The sequence below is a fragment of the Notamacropus eugenii genome, chromosome X (genome assembly GCF_028372415.1).
Source record: "Notamacropus eugenii isolate mMacEug1 chromosome X, mMacEug1.pri_v2, whole genome shotgun sequence".
Lineage (NCBI taxonomy): Eukaryota > Metazoa > Chordata > Mammalia > Diprotodontia > Macropodidae > Notamacropus > Notamacropus eugenii.
This window is the reverse complement of record NC_092879.1, coordinates 13,852,500-13,862,164: the sequence shown is the minus strand read 5'-3', so window position 1 is coordinate 13,862,164 and position 9,665 is coordinate 13,852,500. Positions and strand designations below refer to the sequence as shown.

At 39.8% G+C, this 9,665-nt stretch overlaps 1 long non-coding RNA gene across 1 annotated transcript; it reads left to right on the top strand.

The window, feature by feature from the left end:
- The first annotated feature begins 1,184 nt into the window (after positions 1–1,184).
- LOC140515861 (uncharacterized) lies at positions 1,185–9,254 on the top strand. Its single transcript, XR_011971181.1, has 2 exons — positions 1,185–1,911; positions 9,194–9,254. It is a non-coding gene; the product is annotated as an uncharacterized lncRNA (long non-coding RNA).
- The last annotated feature ends 411 nt before the right edge of the window (positions 9,255–9,665 follow it).

Genomic DNA, 9,665 nt, shown 5'->3' with positions numbered 1-9,665 from the left:
CCCTGTTTGTCTCAGTTTCCTCATCTATAAGATAAACTGGAGAAAGAAATGGCAAACCATTCAAGGATCTTTGCCAAGAAAACCCCAAATGAGGATACGAAGAGTTGGACGCTCCTGAAACAACTAAAAAACAATAAGAAAATCACCTGAGTTAAGCTGATTGGATTAAGAAGCTTGAGAAGGTTAGGGTAGCACTGAGGGAGATTTAGAGCCCAACTAGAAGATTAATAAAAATAGGTCATTTAGAAAGAGGTTGGGAGCAAAATGAATTGATTTTGAGAAAGGTTAATTTTGACAGGCAGTGTAACATAGTGAATAGAAAGCTGACCTTAGGGGACCTGTGTTCAAATTCTACCTCTGATAAAACCTGACCTTGGGCAAGTAGCTTAACTTCCAATTGCCCAGATGATTTTCAACACTAAGTTTTAAAACAATCACTGATCTGCATTGTTTGTGACAGTTCTTTACTAGGATCTCCTTACAATCTCTGAAATTATGAGTCTGACTGAAGAAAAAGTAAATACAGGGAACAACGTTGGATCACCAACAGAGCTAGGAGGGCTAAAGAAACCCAATAAAGAAAGAGAGAGAAGCTTTCATAGAGTTAAGAAGAGGATGAGGAGAATGATAAATTGCAGAGAAGTCAAGGGAGGAGAGAAGAACAAGAAGGAATACCTTACCAGGAGTAAAATACTAATAGTAGTCAAAGCATGAGAGTAGAAGGGGGGGGGGGGGAAGCAAAGCTGTTGTATTTGCTGTTTGAGTTATTTGAATTTGGTGACTTTAACAAAATAGCAGCAAAGTCCTGAGGGCAGAAGCAGATTTCCAGAGTATTAGGGGTAAACGAGCTATGTGTTATGTAGGGACAATGAGTGTAGACTATTTTCAAGGAGTTTGTCTATTAAGGAAAAGGGATATTTGTTATGGGGTAGGAGGTTATATTTTTTTGTTTTTAAGTATAGGAGACCTGAGTACATTTTGTAGCCAAAAGAAGGAGTCAGTAGAGAAGAAAGTTTGGAAAATACACAATCAGAAAGTGAGAATAATCTATGATTTGATTGGGGGGAATAGAAATAAGAGGAAGAATGAGGACATTTTTGTATGCCTTATCTCCCTGCTACTAGATTGTAAGCTGTTACAATATCTCACAATTGTTTATTTGTAGTACTAGAGTTCAAGCTGAGTGGGATAGACTTGGTGAAGACTCCTCAGATTGTGGTTTTCTCCCAAGGGTGAGGTGGGGCCTGGAGGCTCGGGGCTGCAGTGTTTTTGGAATAGAATAGTTCCATATAAGGTATAAAACTGTGTGGTGTACTGGGGTCTCAATGATTGGACAAAACTTGCGTAATTCCTCGATGTCTTCATTTCAAAGGGATTGGTTAGATCTCGTGTCTAGAATGTAAGACCATATCCTCAGCTAATGAGGATAATGGTCAGTGGGGGGGAGGAGGGACTTGCGTTAGGGTTTATAAATCACTGTTCTGATTTTTATCTTCGGCTTTCCTACTCCAGGTGAACTGCTGTGGGATTGTCCAGATTCTCGAGAATCGAATAAAACTCTTTTCTGTCATCACTTTGAGAGGCCTCTGAGTAATTGATTTATGTAGGGACCTGAGCCATCCCACACAGTTTGGGGGCACGTACCGGGATCTGTGACCTTTCTGAGAGACGGCTGACAGCTCAGTCCAAGGACTTGGGCGCCCGTGGGGAGATTTCCCCATTGTCCTTGAAAGGAGCTGCCGGGCCTCCCTCTCTGCAAGGTAACGACCTGAAGCAGAGGAACTCAGTGAAGACAGAAAAGAATAGAGATAAGGACTCCAAAGACTCCGAAGCTGTGAAGTGTGTAAAAATGCCAACCGGTTGGTGTTGAAGTTTGCAGTCAGGCAACTTGTACGCGTATACAACCCAGCGGTAAGCGCGGAGGGGGGGGGGTCTGGGGGTCAATTCGTTGAGTCTTAGATAGACTCGGGGAGAAGGTGACGACTCCCAACCAAATTAGTGGACTGCGGGACCCCAGGGTGAAGGGCCCCCCCAAAAACGTTTGCTGGGTGACTGTTGGTGACGGGCGACCCTCACCTGAGAGCTGGCAAGAGAAGCTAGCAAGGGAGCTAGCATAATTCGTTGAGTCTCAGACTCGGAGGTGTTGGCGACAACCCTCGACCAAAGGAGCCAGCAGGAGAAGCTAGCAAGGGAGCTAGCATAATTCGTTGAGTCTCAGACTCGGAGGTGTTGGCGACAACCCTCGACCAAAATGGGACAAAAGCAGTCCAGGAATAGAGCTTCGGAGTGGAGTCAGGAAGAAATACCGGTAAATAGTCCCTTGGGAAACCGATTACAAAATTGGCATGAATTACCAAAATTATAGAGAAAAGAATGTAGAAGAAGATGATTAAGTACTGTTGTTTCATATGGGGTGAAAAGACATTGGAGGAGGAGGAGGCACAATCTGGCCCAAATATGGTTCCTCCGAGGACTGGGTGTGACAAAAATTTAAACCTATATGTCCTATTCTATTCTGTTAAATGTTTTGTCTGTATATGTTGTGTTGGTATTTCTGTGTGAATGAAAGTCTGTGTGTCTCTGTTTTTATCTGATAAGGTTGTAAATTTAGCCAGCCAGCCAGCCAGCCAGCAGGAGCAGAAAGGCTGAGCTGAACTGTCCTTGAAATTCCTGTTACTCCCTTTCTTCAACCCCTCCAGACTAGTTTCAGAGGGGTGGAGGGACAAGGAGGGAGAGAAAAAAAAAATTCTTTTTCCCTCAGACCTAAGAGGCATGCTAGCAACCAATTAACCATTTCCTGCCTCACCCAAAAGAAGAAATTTTAGTGTAATGGGAAATAACAGAAAGTTAAGTGAATTCATTCTGGTCTATTTGGAATTGTGAATAGGTGAAATGTGTCATTCTTAATTTAATGCTTCAGATAGGTTAGAATTTATTAAAGTTTGGTGGAAGTAAGCAGAAGATTAGAAAGTAAAAAAAAAAAATCTCAAGTAAGCAACTTAGAGCTGAGAGTTTTGGATTTAGGTTTAATTAGGTCAATATATTTGATGCCAGACAATGTATTTAAAGTAAAAAGATAATAAGTTTAGGTTTTTCTTTTTCTTTGCAGGGTGGGAGGGCCAGAAAGGGGTGGCCTTGGGAATCCTGGCACAAATAAGAGGAGGGCAGAGACACCCAGCAGCATTTCTGCCAAAAATGTTAGCTCCATTAACAAAAGGATAGGTATTTGTTAGATGCAACATTAATCTAATAGATTGGGGTTTTAAAAAGATGTAATAGAAATTTGATAATTTGAAACTTAAAAAGAGCTGAATAGGTTAATGGCTTCTTTTAAGTTTTAAGTAAACTTAAATAAGTTTAAATTTTTAGGTAATCCATCTAAATATTGTATTAGAATTTGCATTGTTAAGCTAGTTTGTGAATTGGTTAAAAAGAGTTGTTATGAATTGTTTTTTTGTAAGAGTTTTCTTGTTGTAGCATTCTTATTAAGAAAATGAGAATGCTTTAAAAATGTACGGGTATATATATATATATATATAGGTGTGATTTTCAAGCCTATTTCATCTGAGCATGTATTATGTTAAATGTTGATTTCTGTTGTTGAAAAGGAAATTTTAGCTAAAATTGTTTTTGCCATGAATCAAGCATTTACTCTAAAGTTATTTTTGTAAAAGAAAGTTTATGGGCAAATATGAAAAGGCTGTGGGTTTAGGTCTTGTGATTTCTGTCAATTAGTTTCAAGGGGATTGTGATAAATTGTAAACTGTTCATAAGAGAAGAAATATTTGCTGTATTAAGAAATACTTTGTAAAATCTTTCGTATGGGTTTTTGAAAGGCCTATCCAATTCGTATTTGTAAGTTACAAAAGTGGGAAGAATTTAGTTTCTCTAATAGGATATGAAAATACAATTGATGTCATCTGAAATTTATTGTTCGGGTTCATAGCTAAAAGAATTTGTTACCACTTACAAAATTATGTTTGCCATTTGTAATTCTAATGCTAAAACCTAAAGCTGGTACACTGTGTGAATATGTGGGGGAAAGAAGCAGTCCTCAGGCTAGTAACAAGTACAGCCCCAGCAGCTGAGGAGATTGTATATAGAACTTGCTTTGGTGAGAATTTGAAAATGTATAAGAAATGATTTTCAGTGATTGGCTCTTTAGGGCAAATTTAAGATCTAAGAAGTAAATAAAATCCCTGGGGACATTCTTTCTAAATCTAATGAGAATAAATAGATATTGTATCATTGTTACACAGAACAAAATTGGGATTCAAAGTTAGCTGTAATTGTATTTTATTTACAGGGGGATTCAAGGAAAGGAATCCCTTATAAAAAGGGGGGGGGGGCAGGTGGTCTGGGAGTTCCAGGAATGGTCTTGATGGGAGTGGCCAGTAAACTGGAGATTTGGACTGATAGAATTAAGAGTGGGAAGTAGAATAGACTTGGGTATAGTGATAAGAGTGGACCTTAGGAGAGCCGGTTCACGTGGAAAAACCAAGGAGTTTTCAAGGTGAGGTTTTCCAAGGCCTTTAGACAAATGGGACTAAAACTTTTTGGGGTAATGGACAAAGGTCCCAACTTGGAGTGAGATCTTTACAGGTTACAAAATGATGTAAAAGCAATTAGTATTAAAACAATTAACTGAATTAATTACTGAGACTAAATCAGAGGCATCTTCAGTTTGGGGAAAGAATTTCAGTCTAATTTTCTTAGAGGTAGGTAGCCTCTGGTAATATTTGGCATTGAAAGTTAAATGATTGTTTTGATTTGAATTCATTACATGAACATAAAAATTCAAGTTAGTGTTTGAACTTATCACATGTGTAGCTCATTCTTTTAGATTGAGCAGGGTTAGAAAGGGATAAAGTAGTTTGGGAAACAGATATAAATCTATTAGAGCAATGACTTATAATTGTTATTCAATCAGGAACTAGAACATGTATAGGAAGGCATGTAGGCTACTTAAACCTGCTTCAGAGATGTTCCTTGGCCAATGTGAAATTAGTCATGTCTGAAACTGATTATTGGAGCTTGCTATTTTAAGATTTTTGTGGGACTATTAACTGACTGTTCTTCTGAGTCTAACTCCAGGTGTGGATAGCAAGAGAGGTGGTCTGAGCCACTGATCCATGATGCCAATAAGCCTGTGAGATGCTGGTATGAACTGCAAAAAGGTGATCTCATGGGAAGGTCGGGAGAGCGACTGTTCAGTCTGGGCTGAGGTAGGATTTTCCTGACTCAATTTCCCCACTGACACCTGGCAGACTTGAAGCCTGGCTAAATGCCAGTTGACAACCTACTCCTGCCTGGAACTGACGTGAAGTAAGGGAGATGTTTCCCTGCAATGTCCCTACTCTTAGTGGCAAATTCCTAAAATCAGAAGTTTTGTAAGTAATAATACCAGATCTGTTGAATAATAGATTGTTGGTAGGGGAACATCTGAGGTTAAGTCTAACATTGAGCTAACAGGTTTAGGACTTTAGAACAACAACAATAAGTTAGGGTATTCTAATTCTTAGTAATGGTGTGGAGATGATTAGGTTAAGGGCTTGTGAGGCTAGCATGCATAGTTATTATTTTGTCCTAGTTGGTTAATGCTAAATGAAAAATGGTTTGTAGACTATATTGTAAATGCTTTAAAAGAAGCATCACATGATCAGAAGTTGGAATTGTTTTATGATGTGATATGCACTGTGTTAAGAATGATTATTTATTGTATTTATATAAGTACTGGAGCCTGGTGTTGACTCCTTAGTGAAATCTCATCTTCCTAATGAGGGAATGAATAATGACTTGCTGTGAAATGTAGAAGCTGCATTTTAATGTGAATTTCTTATTTTTCTTTAAAAAAAATGATAATTTGTCAAAGTTTCAATTTCGATTTTTGTAAGAATGATAGGATTGGTAATCTAAGATGGTATTAAGTTCAATTCTGTAGGAGAGTGGACATCTGGATTTCTACAAGAAGATAAAGAAAAGAAGATGCTGAGATGCTGTGCTGACAACTGTTTGAAGGAGCATCCAGATCAGAAAATTGCATAAGATGATATTTCTCCCCAGACTGCTGTATGAGATGGAACCTCTAAATGGACAGTTCATTAATTTAAATCTCTGTATCTGTACTTATGACAAGGGGACTGCCCCCCTGTAATTTGCTAATGCGTCAGTCAACTTTGCTTTCTTCCCATATTCATATAAAAAGGAAGATAGATGAAGGGAAGGATTCATAAGGGAAAGAATGTGAAGAGGTATTTATTGATTGGATTTAGGTATGGAAAAAGGAAAAATAAGAGGAGGGGAGGAATATGGGTAAGTTGAACCTTGAACTATCTATTCCCCCATACCAATTCAGAAAATGTTTAGCATGATTGGGAAGCCAGTAGACAAAGTTATGGAAGGTTATTGCATTTAAAATTTTAAAGTTGTTTACTTTCATTTATAATTATTGCTATTAGTTAATAACTCTCAAGCTTCATGCTTGGAGACACACTTTGTCAGTATTAAAGCTCCATTTGAAGCGTGTGTGAGAACACACAGAATTTGGAAAAGGATGGCCAACTTGCATACAGGCTGTGGCAGCCACTGCCCCCCTAGTAGAAGAAAGTAGAAAAATCACTTTTGGAGGCTGTTTGATTGTGAGTGTACCTCATCAGGTGCGATCTATCTTAAATCAGAGAGCTGGGAGATGGCTGACAGATTCAAGAATTTTAAAGTATGAGGCCATATTATTAGAAAAGGATGATTTAATACTGTCCCAAGACCATAACCTTAATCCAGCTAGTTTTCTGTCAGCCTCACCCGAGGAGCCTGTAAATTTGGAACACTGCTGTTTGGATATAACTGATTATCAGACAAAAGTGCGGGAGGATTTACAAGAATCCCCTTTGTTTGAGGGAGTGAATTGGTTTATAGATGGGTCCTCCCGGGTGATAGAAGGAAAGAGACAGAATGGGTATGCCATAATAGATGGAGATAGAAGTTCTCTAGTACAAGCTAGTAGCTTACCTAAGACTTGATCAGCACAAACTTGTGAACTGTATGCTTTGCATCAAGCTTTAAAATTATTAGAAGGGAAAGAAGGATCTATATATACAGACTCTAAGTATGTTTGGGGAGTAGCACATGTTTTTGGAAAAATTTGGGAAGAAAGAGGAATGGTAAATAGTAAGGGAAAGGAACTAGCTCATACCACCCTACTGACTAAAGTATTGAGTAGTTTACTGTTGCCCAAAGCAATTGCTATTGTGCATGTGAAAGGACATCAAATAGGGAATACCTTTGAGGCTAGAGGTAATCGCCTTGCTGATGAGGAAGCGAGGAAGGCTGGGGAAAAGGAACCTGGACAGACTGCAATGTTGGTATTAATTCCTACTTTGCCTCCCAATCTCCCCTCCCCATCCTATACTCAGGAAGAGAAGAAAAAGGCTCAAGACTTGGGAGCCAAGGAGACAGAAGGAGGGCGCTGGTTTCTCCCGGATGGCCGTGAGGTACTGACCAAGGCAGGGATGAGACGAGTCTTGCAATACCTACATCAAGGTAGTCATTGGGATGTCCAAAACCTGTGTGATGCTGTATTGACCAAGTTTGTGTCACCGGGCTTATACGCACTGGCCAGACAATTGGTGGAGGGTTGTCTGATTTGTCGAAGGACGAATAAGACTGCTCAATGCCACCCCCCCCCAAAGGGGGCAGGCCCCCGGGATACAGACCCTTCCAAAGCATTCAGGTGGACTTCACCGAACTACCATCAGTGGGCAGTCTCAAATACCTGCTAGTCATAGTAGATCACCTGACCTCATGGGTAGAAGCCTTTCCCTTATCACGAGCTACTGCCTCCTCAGTTAGTAAGATATTATTGGAACAGATAATTCCACGGTATGGCATGGTGGAGAAGATAGATTCGGACCAAGGCACTCACTTTACTGCCAAGGTTTTGCAGTCATTAATAAAAGCACTGGAGATTACTTGGGAGTTTCACGCTCCCTGGCATTCTCCTTCCTCAGGCAAAGTAGAAAGAATGAATCAGGGAAACAGCATCCAGGGGTTCCTCTATATGATGATCTAGCAAAAAGAAAGAGGAACATCGACACCTCCCTCACTCAGACTGGAAATGCAAATGGGTGGGGCGATACTTGGCCTCCTGAGAGGATAATCAGAGAGTATGGGCCTGCAACTTGGGCTCAAGATGGGAGCTGGGGTTATAGAACCCCTATATATCTATTAAACAGACTAATCAGACTTCAAGCAGTAGTTGAAATTATAACCAATCAAACAGCAAAGGCTTTGGACTTACTGGCTGATCAAGCCACACAAACTAGGGAAGCAGTACTGCAACATAGATTAATCTTAGATTATTTACTTGCAGAAGAAGGAGGAATTTGTGGGAAGCTCAATTTATCTACATGTTGCTTAAAAATTGATGATAATGGAAGGATAGTGAAAGAGATCACCAAGAATATCAGGAAGGTTGCTCATGTTCCCATACAAACTTGGGGCTCCCCTTTCAATACATCCTGGTGGTCCTGGTTTGAGGGGAGCTGGTGGAAGAGGTTACTGTGGTTTGGCCTTATAGCAATTAGTGGTATTGTATTACTTCCTATTTGTCTACCTTGTTTGATTTCACTAATTACTAAAATAGTTAGAAATTCTTTACTAAAACTTGTTAGAGTAGAAGAAAGGACTGAAGGAGCCATTCGACTGATGATATTAAAAAAGGAAGGTTGGGTACCAGTGGAGACAGAGACATGAATGATCCTGATTGGGATGAGGAGATTAATAGACAGTGTGAGATTATGTTACAGAACTTTGGTTAAAACATCCGTGAGAAGTCTTCAGGCTGATAAAATAAGAGGAGGGATTGAGTGGGATAGACTTGGTGAAGACTCCTCAGATTGTGGTTTTCTCCCAAGGGTGAGGTGGGGCCTGGAGGCTCGGGGCTGCAGTGTTTTTGGAATAGAATAGTTCCATATAAGGTATAAAACTGTGTGGTGTACTGGGGTCTCAATGATTGGACAAAACTTGCGTAATTCCTCGATGTCTTCATTTCAAAGGGATTGGTTAGATCTCGTGTCTAGAATGTAAGACCATATCCTTAGCTAATGAGGATAATGGTCAGTGGGGGGGAGGAGGGACTTGCGTTAGGGTTTATAAATCACTGTTCTGATTTTTATCGTCGGCTTTCCTACTCCAGGTGAACTGCTGTGGGATTGTCCAGATTCTCGAGAATCGAATAAAACTCTTTTCTGTCATCACTTTGAGAGGCCTCTGAGTGATTGATTTATGTAGGGACCTGAGCCATCCCACACAAAGCTTTCCTTCAAAAACATTTTATTTTGAAAGAGAAAGGAAAGAACTTAAGCAAACTCAGTGTTTAATGGCCTGTATTATTAATTAGGTGGTCACTTGTAAAGTAAAGGGGCTTGCTTGAGGAAGAGTAGAAGAGTAGCCCCCCTTGGGAGTAATACAGAGCCCTAACTAAAGAGGAACAAAAATGATTATCCTCATTGAGCTCTAAGTACTTTTTAGCAGCCAGCATCAAATGGTGATAGAAACAATTTGAGACTTGTTTGTTTGTTTTCTCCAGCCTGGAATAGGAAAGTGAAATTTATCTAGGAACAAGATTTGTGGATATATAGCTATAAAGGGCGAAGAATTCTAGGATA